Here is a 15508-nt window from a genome sequence, read left to right on the forward strand (position 1 = left end):
AACATGGTGATGATATATATTCCATGCCAAGTATTTCTACACCTGTTTTCGAACCTTGTGTGTGCTATTATCAGATTTTGGACTTGTTTCCCCATGGGAGAGACACTTATATAGGCTTAGGGTTTGGTCCAGGAATGTCACCAGGGCCAAAGCAACTCCAGTGTTGTGAATTCCATGGAGCTCTGAAGTCAGGGCACATGCGCAGCTGTGGGTCTGGTGTAGACTTAATGAGATAGATAGGGTTCGGTGTAGGGTGATATTTATGGTTAGGGGTACTGTTAGGTTTAAGTTTAGGTCCCATGAGACTCCAGACACTGACCCCAAACAGAGCAGGTGTCAACCTGAAGAGCTGAGTGTAGTACACAAGGGAGGGTGCCCGTCAGTCTTCGTATTTGGGTTCCAAGACCAAACAAATGTATGGGCCACCCTTTGGGTAGGCCTCAGGATTCCTCCCGTGCAGCTGCAGTTGCACTTTGGAAGTGACATGGTGATGTTCCAAGTTCCATGCCAACTATTTCTGGACCAATTCTTGAACCAGTGTGAGAGCTGTTGTCAGATATTGGAATTGGGTCCCAATGCATACAGAGCCAGAGCTAGGGTTAGAGTTCATTCCAGCGGTGTGGCCATGGCCGAAGAGACTCCAGTCTCGTGATCTCGCTGGAGGGCTGAATTGAGTGTCCATGCGAGTGTGCAGGTCAAGTGTAGTGTTTGGGTTAGAGATAGGGTTAGGTGTAGGTTGAAGTTTACGATTAGGGTTACAATTAGGGTTAGGGTTAGGTCCTAACCCAGCAAGCTCCAGGCACTGAACGCACAGCAGAACAATTGTATCCCCGAAGGGCTGAGTGTAGGACACAAGGGAGGGTGCCTGTCAGGATTAGTCTTTGGGTTCCAAGGCCAGGCATATGTATGGGCCACCCTTCGGGTAGGCCTCAGGAATCCTCTTGTGCAACGGCAGTCGTGCTTTTGAAATGACATGGTTATGTTCCTTGTTCCATGCTGAGTATTTTTGCACCGATTCTCGAATCCTTGTGGGTGCTGTTGTCAGATTTTAGAATTGGGTCCCCATGGGGAGAAAGCCTTAGCTAGGGTTAGGGTTCAGTCCAAGGAAGTCGACAGGGCTGAAGCGACTCCAGTCTAATGATCTCCCTCAAGGGCTGTGTTGAGGGCCCTAGAGAAGGTGGGGGTCAAGTATAGGGTTCAATTAGAGATAGGGTTAGGTGTAAGTTGAGGGTTATGTTTAGGGTTATGGGTAGCGTTAGTTTTAGGTCCCAGGAGGCTCCAGGCACTGAACCCACAACAGTGCAGTTGTCTCCCCGAAGAGCTGAGTGGAGTACATAAGGGAGCGTGCCGGTCAGTATCAGTTCATAAGATCCAAGACCAGAGAGATGTTTGGGCCACCCTTGGAATAGGCCTCAGGAATCCTGTCGTGCAGCTGCAATCACACCTTGCAAAAGAAATGGTGGTGATGTTCCATGTTCAATTCCGGGTATTGTTGCACCAATTCTCGAACCCGTGTGCGTGCTGTTGTCAGACTTTGGAATTGGGTCTCCATGGGGATAGACACTTAGCTAGGGTAAGTGTTCGGTACAGGGAAGTTGCTAAGGCTGAAGCGACACCAATGTTGTTAATTCCATGGAGGTCTGAAATGAGGGCACATGTGCGGCTGTGGATCCGGTTTACTTTTCATGTGCTAGATAGGGTTAAGTGTAGGGTGAGGGTTATGGTTAGGGTTATGTTTACGGTTAGTGTTAGGTCCCAGGAGGCTCTCCATCCATGTAGTTTCAAATGGCAAGATTTTATTCTTTTTGATGGCTAAGTAATATTCCAGGGTGTGTGTATGTATGTATGTGTATACACACACACACGCACACACACACATATACATACCGTGTGTGTGTGTGTATGTACGTCTGTATCCATTCATCCATCGATGGACATTTGGGCTTTTTCCATACTTTGGCTATTGTTGATAGTGGTGCTATAATCATGGGGGTGCATGTGTCCCTTCAAAACAGCACACCTGTGTCCCTTAGATAAATGCCTAGTATTGCAATTGCTGTGTCATAGGATAGTTCTCTTTTTAGGTTTTTGAGGAGCCTCCGTACTGTTTTCCAGAGCGGCTGCAGCAGCTTGCATTCCACTATTCATTGTTCAGTAGGATGTTCTTTATTCTACAAGTATTTGTTATCTTTCCAAATTTTTTCTGGTGGTTGATTTCGAGTTTCATAGCATTGGGGTCTGAAACTGTGCACGGTATGATCTCTATCTTTTTGTACTTGTTGAGTACAAGTAAACATAAAATTATTTATGTTTACTTATTTTAGAGAGAGAGACACAGCATGAGCGGGGGAGGGGCAGAGAGAGAGGGAGACAAAGAATCCGAAGCAGGCCTCAGGCTCTGAGCTGTCAGCACAGAGTCTGACACAGGGCTCAAACTCACAAACCATGAGATGACGACCTGAGCTGAAGTCAGATGCTTAACTGAATGAGCCTCCCAGGCACCCACTTTAATGAAATTTTAAATGACACCGTTCAAAGTGCACTTGCTACCTTGCAAACTCAGAGAGAGAGAAAGAAATGTGAAGAATCAGGAAGTGGTTAAGAGTTGGCTGCTGAGTTTTACCGTAATTTGGCTTTGGAGGGTTTTTGTTCATTGGGTGAAGTGAGCACAGCATATTTGCCTGCCATTTACCACAGTAGACAATGGGCCTCTGGGAGCCAAAACTCTGACCAATGAGTTGGAATTTTACTAGGACCGCCAAGATGAGATTTGCTATTTCAAGGACTAGGAGTTATCTTTTATTTTCACAACTAGGTAATTATCACATCATTCAACTTTGCCCTCCAAGATATGTAGAAAATACCCAAATATAGTTGAGAGAGGGTGATAGCCAAAGTGTATAATCCTTTCCCTTTAAAAAATATGTTTAAATTATGCTTTATGATTTTTTTTAAATTTTAGTGAGGGGGCATGCAAGTGGGGGAGAGGGGCAGAGGGAAAGAGAGAGAATCTTAAGCAGGATTCACACTCAGTGTGGAGCCCAACACAGGTCTGGGTCACATGATCCTACAATCATGACCTGACCCAAAATCAAGAATCTGATGCTCAACTGACTGAGCCACCCAGGTGCTCAATAGTCTCTTTCTCTCTGAATGCTGAATAGTAAATTTTCAACGTGAATGGGGGATAAACATACATGCATACATACATACATACATACATACATACGTATACCACTAAGAAAGCCATGAGTTGTTAGACATGAACTATTTTCCATCATCTTTGTCTTCTAGTTATATTCATGCCTCAAGGTGTTTGTTGATTGCAATGCACGATCTTGCTGTGTGAGGTACAAATTGTTGTGTGATCAGTTTTCCGTGAAAGTCTTTCCTCATATCTGTCTTAACCACAAGATGCAAATGTTGAATTCAAGGATGTAGAGCTAAGAGCCTTCAGGTCCAATAACTGTCAACTAGAAGTTATATTTTCTGTTGGGGAGAAATCCCCATATGATGGCAATGACTTTGCATTGGTAAGGGAAAGAATACTTTCATGCCTTCGTGGTTCTTGCCTTTTTTCTGTCTCACCAAACTCAAGACTCAGGTCATGTGCAGGTTTATCAAGAAAACACCTTTTTTTTTCCAGAAAATAAAAACGCCCTGGAAGACAAGTGTGATGCATTGAGGTCTGTGAAAGCCACAAAGGAAGCAAAAGTCAAACAGCTGAAGGAGAAAGCACATAACCTGGAAGAATTCTATGAACAAAGAAAAGTGCCTACAAAAAAGTAACATGGGGGCGCTTGGGTGGCTCAGTCGGTTGAACGTCCAAATTTGGCTCAGGTCATGATCTCACGGTCCATGAGTTCAAGCCCCATGTCGGGCTCTGTGTTGACAGTTCAGAGCCTGGAGCTTGCTTTGGATTCTATATCTTCCTCTGGCCCTACACAACTCGCACTCTGTCTCTATCAAAAAATGAATAAACGTTAAAAAAATTTAGAAAAGTAAGATGTTCATGTGAGAACTGTCACAAGGACCAGATTGTATGGGAGAACATGGCAGCCAGTAGAGATAATTGTATTTCTTTTGGAACTGGGTCCAGAATATTTTTGCCCAATGCATTCAGTAGTATTGGACCTTCCCTTCCTACCTTGCTTTCTGTAATGTAACCTGCATTTTCCTTTCTGTCCTAAGTGCTTGCCACACATTGTGTCATGTTTTGGGGGTGGAAGAGGGAAGGTACCATCATTAATAACTTTAATACCTGGATCCACTCTGGATCCACCTACACTGTCCTACAGGTTTCAATCGCATCACACTGTTTTGTCACCCAGCAATTAGGTCATTTTTCTTCAGGACCAGACATGGGTCAAAAATGTGTGGGGAAAAAAAATGAATTATCTTGCTGCAGAAACAATGGAAGTTGCTTTCTGGAAAGTGGGTAGGGGTACCAGCAGTACTGGATCCCTGCATCCATTCTGCCAGTGAGATTGCTCACTGCAGGCCCAATCCCTAAGAAAGTCAAGTTGTTTCCTGTCCCCTGATTTTTTAAGTGTAACTCTTCTGAGTCTTGGCCAAAGCCCACAGCTTCACTAGGGCTCATCTTTGCTGGCCGCCCCTGAACTACACTTGTTTACTTCTAAGTCTGTGCCCATAAAGTTGTTCAGCTTCTTTGCCATTCAAATGTATGCCCCCCACCTCAATGATGAGTCCTAGGGAGTTTGGGTCCAACTGCCAGGCTGGCTTTGTCCTGGGCTTCCTTCTTCTCCATCTTGGTCTTGTGTGTCTTTGTGGGGTTGTCAGACACTTGGTGCATTCAGTAACATGTTTCCTCCTTTGTACAGTATTTCCTTTTGTTCTCAGGAGGAGATGCGGGACTTTAGAGTCCCTCACTCGTGTTGGAAAATGAAGTCTTCTCTTCCCTGGAGACTCACCTTATATTTGTCCTTCCCACAGCTGGGGCTGGGGTTAGGGCTTGCTCTGTCTCACTGGCATCTTGTTTTTGTTAACTCGTAAGCACTTTCTGTGAGTGGGTGCAGCACCCTGACCACCTCTCTATCTTCAACCCCTTACAACAGAGCCACTACATTACAACCACTCCAGCGAGCATTTGCCGAAGGACTGCCTGAGAGGCCAGAAGGAAATGCATGTGCCTTTCTCTGTCTAGTGCTTTTGTGTCATTTTCTAAGAGATTTTCAATTTTGCATGTGATTATTGAGTACATCAAGTGTCAAGTTGAAACCATCTCAATCAACACCACAAAGAAAATAGTCTGAGGGTAACACAGCAACCCAGCCTTGCCAAGCATTGCCTTTTGCTGCCTTCATTATCAATGGAATGAGTCTTGTTAAAGTAGATTTGGCTCCATGAAGTTGAGAGTTTTCTACCTGAAATCTCTTTCCTGGAAGTAATCCCAAACTGTGTGACAGTTCATATCATGTTGTACGTCAGGAGATGATGTTGTTCTAAGATTGGCCTTTTGAAGGTGGAGGCAGGGGTTGCAGTCCTGAACTCTAGCGATGTCTGGGAGTGAGCTGCAATGTTAGTGAAACCATATTCTGGAAGGTCGTCTTTCAGGTGATTGCCTGTGTCATGGTACAACTTTTGGACTGAGAATCAGGGCTCCCCATGGAGGTGTAAGACTAGTGATGATCCCCTGCTTCATCCTAATGGGTACAGTTGGTCAGATATGGTTTTTCACTCACTGATGAAATGAGTCTTCACCATCTCAAACAAAAGACCAACTCTGGGAAGGCACAAAGTACAATGTTATTTGATGACTTTATGATAAAGGAGAGGAAACGAGAACTAGAAAGACAGTTCCAATAGTAGAGACGTGGCAGCAGACAGAAGTTGAATTTTCTTGAACTTAAATGGGGTGTTCACTTCATTTCTCTGATTGGGTTGTCAGTCTGTGCATTTATGGGAGAAGTGGGGGAAGGGATATTTGCATAGGACTTCAAGAGTGCTGGGAGGTAAAAAGGGAGAACCTCTGGACCTTGTTCCTGACTGTGTATGTATCTTTCCCATCATAGGAAGCTGAAAATGACACTGTGAACTGGTGGCAAAGAAGAATCAGCTGGCAGCTGCAGGTAAAATTTGAAAATAGCTACTTAAGGGGCGCCTGGGTGGCTCAGTCGTTTAAGCGTCCAACTTCAGCTCAGGTCATAATTTCACAGTCCGGGAGTTCGAGCCCCGTGTCAGGCTCTGTGCTGACAGAGCAGAGCCTGGAGCCTGTTTCAGATTCTGTTACATCTCTCTCTGTCCCTCCCCTGCTCATGCATGTGCTCACTCTCTCTCTGTCTCAAAAATAAACATTAGGAAAAAAAAGAAAATAGCTACAGAAGAAATAAACAAGTACAAGTGAGTTCAGCTAGTAATTACCAGCAGCTCATGAAACCGCTGTTCACTTTTTGGTTTTTAATCTTTGTGCAGTGTTTAAAGTCAACATATGCATAGAGTATTAACAGATAAAAAAGGTAAGTTTAGAAAGAATAAAACAATTAAGTTTCTAAACATTTGCAGATCTCAAGTAGTGGCCAGACTGTGTGGAAACTTTGTCCATGCTAACATTCCTCAGAGGTGGTGTCAATTGTCATCATATGTAGGAAAGCAGTGTGTCGTACAATGAATCATACCCATCAACGTGGTAGTGCCATTTCATGGCCCTCGTCTTTGCAACCCTGGGAAACATGGTGAGGATATAAGTTATAGAAGAATAGATCTTTATGATAACAGACACTTGTCACATGATGAGTTATGGAAAGATTGAAAATGGGAAGGAATTCTATGAACTCTGAACCCTACAGGCATGGAATAATGAGTAAGGAAAAGATGTAACAATAGCTTTGATCCTACTGGTCATTGATAATCATGTGCAAAGTGTTTCATGTGTAAGAATAAATTGTATCCTGGGACAAATATGAGGTTGTTGGGAACGTGGGCAGCTTATTTAAAATCATACCCAATATCGGGCCTTATCTGACAAGAGCAATTGTAACTCACAGGCAACAAATTGAACAAACACGGGAACAGCTGCAGCAGGCAGAGCTCCCCTTTAGACACCAGGTAACCTGAGTTCTGCCTGACATACTGAACCCTTAGCACCTCACGCGGGTGAGTGTAGTGGCCCTTGGAATCCCTGACCACGGGCTTTTCATTGTTGGCTTTTTCAGCTTGCAGTTCATGAGAAGAATGCTCAGGACAACTAGGTAAGTGTTTTCTTGTTTCCTCCTCTTTCTTTGGTGCACAGTGTGGCACCACCTTCCGACTGAAGGTGGATGTGTTTTTTCTCCCCCAGATCAAGACTCAGATCTGGGACAGGGAGATGGAGGAGCAGGGCAGGGAGGTCGCTTACTTGAAATACAGGTGTGGTCATTTGACTTGCGTTTTTATGGGTGTTTCCAGGGATGACGCCTGCACTGTTTGTTGTCTAGTAGACGACGCGGTGTTGCAACTCTTATAGAAGTCCATTATTTTCCTGTATCCAAGACTGGATGGGATGGAAGCAAAGAGGCTGCCTGAGGGATACATGAGGCAGAAACCAATCACTGCAAGAACCCTCCACGGAGAGGTAAGGAGCACGTTGTGATGTGCCGCAGTCTAATTTCTGCTGTGCAGCCTGTTCCTGTGTGTGATCATCGTGTGGTCTGGAAAGAATCACAAGCAGTAAGGACCGCAGGTGGTCTGAAGGGGTGACAGAAGGGTGTTCTCCTCTGCTGCCGCAGACAGTGAGGCACTTGTCCCTGTGACTGGTGGAGTTCGTGACCCTCCCACCTCCTCTAACATCCCGGTGTCTGAAGAGCCTGGAAACCTTCTTCCCACCCGGACACAATACGAAGACTTTAGTTTATTTGAGGAGAAGGTCATTTATTCACTAGTTTTAACAGTCTTTCTTTTTGTTTGTTTTGGGAACTGTAGCCCTACATCCCTCATTTCAAGTTCCATAAAGCTTAGCTTAGTCCTCTGATGGTATCAGTGCAACTCTGCAGCTTCACTGCTAACTTCTGACAGTTTTCCTTTTCTTGATAGTGTCAAATTAGTCTTTCCTTATATACTAACTGCTCTCATGTGGAAGGCAGCTTGTAGATAAGCTGGGAGATTGAACAATTTGCCTGAAGCCTGAAGAAATGCACCCTTCTTGAGGACTCATTGAGGATATACACCAAACCAGTATTCTCAATGTTATTCTTTTTTGTTAATTTTATTTATTTTGAGAGACGCATAGACAGAATGCCAAGCAGGCGCCACACTGTCAGTGAGGAACCCAATGCTGGGCTTGAATTCACAAGCTGTGAGATCGTGACCTGAGCCAAAATTAAGAGTTGGATGCTGAATCCAAGCATCCTCAGATTAATTCTTGATCTGTAATGGAATCGTGATTTCCCATGATGTATACTGAGAAAACTGTTTTACTGGTGAATTCTAAATTGCTAGTTTGCCTGGCCTGTCCACAGTTATGTGATTAATTATGAAACAACATGAACTAGGGCACCATGAGGTCTTTATCAAGGTGAGGGGATGGTTCTCCCCCTTATCCTTGGGGACCTGACCATAGGGAAAAGTTTAAGATATTCGAGGAATGAGTTGAGGGATTGTTTTCATTCCACACAGTCCTCTGAAAGCAGAATAAACCTCTGTCCCTTCTAGGGTCTTTAGTAGATCGAGAAACTGCTGAAACCTTTGTGGGTTACAGCGGCTCTGACTGTACCAAGAATGCATACAAGGACAAGGTAAATGCCAGGGCCATTCTCAGTTGTAACTCTTTTGGGAAACCCTCATCTTTATGTACAGCATGCTCCCCCAGCCTTGTCTCATTTTGCGTGTTGTGTGATATGTCTGTTTGTTCTTTCTTTTCCAAATGCACACTCATAACCCAGGAGCCCACAGGCTTCTCAATTTTTAGTCTGTCAGCTTTCTGTGGTAAGTTTAGAAGCCAAAAGCGCTTAGAGACTGAGTACCTTAAGGTTTTTCCATGAGTTTCAGGAAATAATGAGAGGAGGATGACTGCACACTCCAAACAGAGGTCTCCCGGCCTGGGTGATCCCTTCCAGACCTCACCTCTGTGGGAACAGTGTGGCTGCTGTGTCTTCTTTTCTTGATTCTGGCTAGGAGATGAACCTGTTAGAAACGACATCATGACTCCAACTTTTTATTATGTGCCCTGTGCCATTTAGAGTGGTCATAGAGAAAGCCAATGTCATCACCTTTCTGTCTTTGTTGGTAAATGACTTGTCTGGAATCCTCCAGCTATACCTTAGGTAAAAAACAATTTGAACACTGTGTCCTTCAGTTGTGTTTCTATGAGCAGTTTCTGGTTGTGTCCCCAGTCACTGTTAGAGCTGATATAATCTCATGACACATACCAGTTTTATACCAAAACACTTGCATGAAATCTGTTATGTGAATTTCTCCCTCTTTTTTTCCGTTGCACATAACTACTCTGTGTCCTTTAGTATGCTTAAAGTCAGAATTCCCTATGAATTAAGATGAACACATCTGAACTTTGTAGACATTCACCACAAGTAACTCGTTCTTCACAGAAGACTCTCATTCCCCTGCAAGGTTCCAGGCATCCTCCACTCCCCAGAGGTCTCTGAGGCCTTTGACAACACTTCAAGAGGGAAGACTCCTTTCTCAGGGAGAGGACCAGAGGAGGCACAGTGAGGGTCCGGCCGCAGAACGTTTTGCCAGGAGTGGCTGTGATTCCATGAGCAGAACATGAGTCGTTCATTCCCAATCATTTTTTTTTTGTGTGTTCTTAATATAGCAAAAGCAGAGCATCTGGAGTCGCCGTAGAGGAGGGATGCAGGGTGAACCTGGACATCGATGGCTGCCTGTCGGGAGAATGCTACTTCATTAATCTGTAATTACTTCTGTTAACCCTCTAGGACAGGACCCTTGCCATTTTACTTCCGCAGACATGGGCAATGATGTGTGGTGGCAATAGGTTAACCTCTTGCATCTACTACCCCAAGCTGTTGGTGGTATCCAGTGGCAGGGACAGACTTTTCAGGTACTGATGCTACTCTCTTGGATCCTGGTGGTAGAGAGGTGGCAGGTGCTGACACCTTCTTCTCTGGGTTACAGCTGCTTTTGGTATTTGTTCTCTTGTCTGGCATATGGATGTAACTGTCACCTCTGTTCTGCAGGGCAGTCTGGATCCTGGGGACCTCCTCCGTTAACTGGATGATTCTGTATGCCCTACCCTAGACATGCCCCGCCCCCATGGACTATTAGGCACGTCCACCTCCTGAACCTTAGTGGCCCTGAGGCCACCCAGAACCCCTCCACCTGCAACACTTGGTAAGATGATCTAAGCACTAGGACTTGACTCTAAAACACACTCACCTTATTTTGTTGCTGTTAGGTCTTGGGCCAAGGTGCAGAGGCGGTACCACAGACCATTGTGATGCAAGGGGAATGTGTCTGCTGCCATTACCATATTCCTCAAGTTGCTCAGGATCTCATCTTTGTCCTTTCCCCCACCATGGGTTGGTACAGGCATCTCTTGTGGAAAAGGAATGGGGCCGTATGCAGAAAAGCAGACATAGCGCTTCAGCAGAAATGCCCTGTACACAGTCCACTTGCTGGGATCTGTGAGGCATGAGGCACAATGTAACGTACGTCCATCTAGTTGTGCTCACAGCCATCCATAGTTGTTCTATGAGTGATGAATACATCTGAATCAGGGCTTTTAGGAGTCTTCATCAAGTTATAAGGGATGGTTCTTCAAGTTCTTTTTGGGTATCACCGGAGGCATGTGGGACACCCTGTGCATGTAATTTGGGATCTCACTGGGACAAAGAGTTTAAGTTGAAGGAAGTATGAGGGGAGGGTTTTTTGTTTTGTTTTTGACCTCCAAACAGTCTACTCAAGTCAGAATAAACCTCCATCCCTTCTAGAGCTTTTTGCAGGTCCAGAAGTAGGTGTCACAACCAAGAGTGACATCGACACTGGCTCTACCAAAACTACCAAGAAGCACAAAGTAAATACTGTGGCCATTTTCAGTTCTAAGTCTTTACGGACAGCCACATCTTTCTGTACAGGACACTCTCCTGCCATTGTCTCTGGTTTGTGTGAAGTATGGCCTGTCTGCTGTTTTTGTTTTTTTTTCCCAAATGCAAAACCTTTACCACCGAGTCTATGGGATTCCCTATTTTCCAGCTGGCATCTCTTTGTGGTAACTTTGGAAGCTAAGCGTGCTTAAGGGTGAGAACCATAGGGCTTTTCCAATGTGTTCCTGGAATAAATCAAGGAGGATGACACCACACTCCACTTGGAAGTCTCCTACCTTGCCTCATTCTTTGTGGATCTCCTCAATGTGGAATCATTGCTCTTGCTGTTTCTTCCTCTCCTGTTTCCTTCTATTGAGGGTTTTAACGTGCTCAGAAAAATCTGTGGGTATCCTTACAATTTGAAAATGCAAACTGCCTTCACTCCAACTTATATTTTTGTATGTGTCATTTACAATGGTCTTAGACAAAGTAAATTTCATACCCATCAGCATTTTGGTAAACATGCTGTCCAGAGTCCCTTCAGGTGTGCCCTGGGCACAAATATCTGAACTATAAGAGGTGGCATATTTGCCATAGAAAACATGCACTGAAACTTAAGTTGTGAAGAGAAAAAATCCAAAATTACCTGTGTGTCAAGTCCCCACGGTGTCCTTCACTTGTGTTCACATGAGCACAGTCTCTCGTGTCCTGTGTCACAGGTACAGCTAAAACATGGAAACTTACACCAGACATCAAAGTGCATTTGTGTTAATTTTGTCTTTTAGAATTTCAGCTCATTTTTCCAGAGGACACAATTACCCTGCAAAGTGTACTGCACTTAAGCTGAGAAGTACCTCTGAATTCAAATAAATTAGCTGAACCCAACTAACATGTATAGGCTACCTGTTTCTCTAAGAGCATGCTTTCCCAGGTCCTCTACAGGCCCTCACTGTGCCCATGGATAGCACTTCCAGAGAGGAGGAGATCCCATTGTCGGGACAGTAGTTTGGACACAGGCAGGGGCTTAGAGGCAGAACTTTGAGCCACGAGGGCTATGATTCCATGTGTGGACACTGGCTTTGTCATTCCTTCTCATTCTGTAGTTCTTCACATACACAATAAACAGCCTCTGTGGTGGAGGGGATGAAGGGTGGAGTGTGATCCTGGACATAGTTGACTTCCTATCTGGAATATGCTACTTTGTTAATTTAGTATTCAGCCTATAAATCTTCTAGGAAAAGGACGCTTGCTGTTTCTATGTTTCCAGACATGTGGGGACATTAGTTTACCCCAATCACATCCTCTTCCCACCCCAAAGCTGTAAGTGGAACCCAAAGTATGGGTAGAGATTTTGGCACTGATTCTGCCCTCTTGGAACCTGGTGGTGGGGAAGCTAGTAGGATATGAGCACTGCTGCTTTGGGTTTCCGCTTTTTGCTGGTGTTGGTGCTCGGTTCTGTCCTATGAACATACCTCTCATTTCTTTTCCACAGGCTATTTTGTATGCAAGAGTCCTGGTCCTTTCCCAGGATTGCCTTGCAGGCTGTACCCTGTGGACCACCCTTCACCACCAGCCATGGGCTATAGGCCACATCCCCCTCCTCCACCTACTCTATTTGTTAAGATGACCTGAACTGGATGAGTGGCTGGTAAAGTATATTCATCTTCTTCATGATTGACTTTGTGGCAATGATGTAGAGATGGTTGTGAGTCTTGGCAATCCAACTACAAACTGCCTGAGGACACTGTAGCATATCTCAAGTTTCTCAGGACATACATACAATGGGCAGTGTCATGTCCCTGTAATACAGTGAGCTATACGTTTCTCTTGTCAAATGAAAGAGGAGTTTTTACACAAAAGCAGATGTATCAGCAGTACTGGTGCGTATGTTGGAGACACAATGTGTTGGGTTCTCTAACTTTTAGAGCATCAGGTGTCCTGTGTGAAAGAGGGACATTCATTAAACGATGCAGACCTTGTGATCACCATGATGGAAACACCAGTGAAGGATCCAGTGCAAAACCGGGGGAGACTTGAATCATACAGGAATAGAAGGGAAGTTGAGCACAATAAGCAGAGTTTGAGGAGGTGCAGAGGGGAGGGTGTTGGGGGTCAGTGAGATGCAGCTGGAAGTCATTCCTGGCCACAGCCTGAGCAGGGAGTGTGAGGTCCATACGGAGCTGCTATGTGGGACCGCTCTCAGTGCACAATGCACTGTTCATCTCCAAAATGTCAGTGTGTTGCCAAAGTGCACGCAGGTAATCACCTAAAAAGATTCTTGTCTCCCTGGATTTTCCTGAAGGTTCTACATATTTGTGGGGGGAAAAGAGCCCTGGAGATATGGGGAATTTAACTTGTTCTTATGAAAATGCTGTATGCCCAAGTTCATATCCCTCAGTGAGACTAAAAGTGGAGACAGGTTCTAGATCAGCTGAGTCATCCTACAATTCAGGGCTGGCCAGATGCCACCCCTGCTGGACTCCTGTCATCACCCTGACTACAGCTTTGCATCTCCTCAAACTTCTCTCACAATATCCTGAGGCTTTGCCTGTGTTCCTGCTGTCTCAGCCCTAATAACAGTTCTCAGTGGGACCTACACAGAGCCTCAGCTGTGTTATCTCTGAAAACAGGGGTAATATTTGTTTCTAAGAACAAGAGAAAAAGAAGACATTCAGTGTATAAAGCATCTGCAAAATCTCTGGGAACACGCTTCTCACAGTTTCAGTTAAGATATCTCCACACAATGATCCTCCAAAAAAGATGGTCACAGGAGTTCATTAAACTAGGACTGTTAACAACTCAGCCCAGGGAGTGGGAATCACGGTTTTAAAAAATAAGACAATGTCCCTCGTTTTTCTATTAGAATTCGGGCCCTGCCACACAGTGAAAGAAATCTAATTATGAGAATGTGTACATTCAGAGACCTAGATCTGAAGACAATCATTTTCTATTACACATAATCTCACAGATGCAGCCACACACTACAGTGTTCATCTGAGGCCACAGCCACAGATAAACTACAGAAGACAGAATGCATGTAGGAAAACATAAGATCACAGGGCAATAAACCCAAATCTCTTTGCCTTGTAGGACAACTCTTTTGAAATTTGAAGAGGACTGTGCATGGTGACAGACTATCATGTTTGTATATACATTTTAAGAATGTGTCAGATCTACCTGAATGCTTTCCATGCCCATCCTGTCCCCTCCACTTTGTCCTTCCTACTGTCCCCTAATCCACCTTTCATCGTTATGTCTCTGTGTCAGCGTCTGCTTCTAGGACCATCTATTCTCACTCCCCATTGGTGCACACAGTGGGGTTCCTGTACACACAGGTAACAAAGTACCGGAAATGGTGGAGGGAATTTTCTGGGGTGATGGGACCTTCCTATATCTAGGTGCTTATGCTCATTTATTTTGGAAATATTCCCTGAGTTCATGATGCCTTCGGGTCAGATAGGTATCTGTCCTTAGGAAATGGCTGAGATCTAATGGTGGAGAAGGATGAGGGACCAGCAGTGACTGTGGTAGAGGAGTGAGGGTCAGACCCATGCCCAGGATGCCAGGTGTCCACAGACAGCACCACGTGTAGGAGGACTCTGAGGAGCAGAGATTTCTTGATCAGACCCATGGACTACATAATCATCCTGCAGTTTCCTCACTGAGCGATGGCCAGAGCAGAAGGACAGCAGCTGGAGGACACCCTGATCATGGCTGGAGTGGAGCAGTGGGCCTGGGGGATTGAGTCAGGGAAAGGGACAGGCAGAAGGCAGCAACAGGGAGGTTGAGAGACAAAGGAAAGAGAAGAGAAGGGACCCTTCTCTGCTGACTTCACCTACATTTCTGTGTGACCAAAATGAGACGCTTGTCTCCCAGGGAAGGGAAGAGGGCTGGCAAAAAGACAGAATGACACATACTCAGCTCAAGTGCCCAGGGTATCTGCCTTGCTCTTGAGTACCTAACACAGGAAGGACGTGCTTTCTGTCATGATTGGAACTGCAGCTCGTACCATTTAGTGAAAATCAATCCAATTATGCATCCCTCAGCATTAAAGTACTCCAACAAAATTAAGTGAACAGACTGAAAGATACAACACAGGATAAAGTCCAAAGGTAGAATGACTGCAATACTTTCGGGAATACAGTCTATCAGAAAAGGAGGTAGGTACCCTAGTGCAGGCCTTCAGACACCTGGGCAATATCTGAAAATGTAAAAAAAAAAAAAAAAAAGTCCTTACTCCAAAAGCAACATTAGCTCTAGACACAAAGGGATCATGATTTAAGGTTTAGAGAGAAAGCATGTGACTTCATGGTGCTGTATCCATGAGATCAATTCTCATCAAATTATACCCTTTAATTTGAGGCTCTTTGTTATATGTAAATTATACCTCATTAAAGAGAGTTTCAAAGCACAAAATACTAGAAGCAAATGTGGGAACGTTCCTTTCAAATCCTGAAGTGCATGGGTGAGATGAGTCTGTCTGCCCATGTCTCAAAAATCCAAAACAATAAGAC

At 44.7% G+C, this 15508-nt stretch overlaps 4 long non-coding RNA genes across 7 annotated transcripts in view; 2 read left to right on the forward strand and 2 right to left on the reverse strand.

Annotated features, from left to right (window-relative positions):
• LOC128776465 (uncharacterized) overlaps window positions 1-7397 on the forward strand; it is a 26679-nt gene extending 19282 nt beyond the window's left edge. Inside the window, exons 2-4 of one of the 2 annotated variants that reach the window (XR_008421497.1) lie at window positions 3647-3785; window positions 6033-6089; window positions 7005-7397. This is a non-coding gene — a long non-coding RNA (uncharacterized LOC128776465). The remainder of the gene's footprint in view (window positions 1-3646; window positions 3786-6032; window positions 6090-7004) is intronic. The other variant, XR_008421498.1, reaches the window with a different exon arrangement.
• Window positions 6403-11483, reverse strand: LOC109261581 (uncharacterized). 2 transcript variants are annotated; one of them, XR_008421500.1, is made up of 3 exons: window positions 11291-11483; window positions 10348-10506; window positions 6403-6680 (listed from the first exon to the last, which is right to left on the reverse strand). It is a non-coding gene; the product is annotated as an uncharacterized LOC109261581 (long non-coding RNA). The 2 variants fall into 2 exon arrangements; XR_008421499.1 differs by lacking the exon at window positions 11291-11483 and having other exon boundaries at window positions 10348-11117.
• LOC128776464 (uncharacterized) lies at window positions 7480-14271 on the forward strand. Of its 2 annotated transcripts, XR_008421496.1 has the most exons (5): window positions 7480-7570; window positions 10149-10302; window positions 11780-11886; window positions 12487-12642; window positions 14085-14271. It is a non-coding gene; the product is annotated as an uncharacterized LOC128776464 (long non-coding RNA). The 2 variants fall into 2 exon arrangements; XR_008421495.1 differs by lacking the exon at window positions 11780-11886.
• Window positions 14272-14932: 661 nt separating this feature from the next.
• LOC109260859 (uncharacterized) overlaps window positions 14933-15508 on the reverse strand; it is a 72946-nt gene continuing 72370 nt past the window's right edge. The window contains exon 5 of the long non-coding RNA XR_008421501.1: window positions 14933-15195. This is a non-coding gene — a long non-coding RNA (uncharacterized LOC109260859). The remainder of the gene's footprint in view (window positions 15196-15508) is intronic.

The sequence above is a fragment of the Panthera pardus genome, unplaced genomic scaffold (assembly GCF_024362965.1).
Source record: "Panthera pardus isolate Hobbes unplaced genomic scaffold, ASM2436296v1 HiC_scaffold_13, whole genome shotgun sequence".
In the NCBI taxonomy this organism is placed as follows: domain Eukaryota; kingdom Metazoa; phylum Chordata; class Mammalia; order Carnivora; family Felidae; genus Panthera; species Panthera pardus.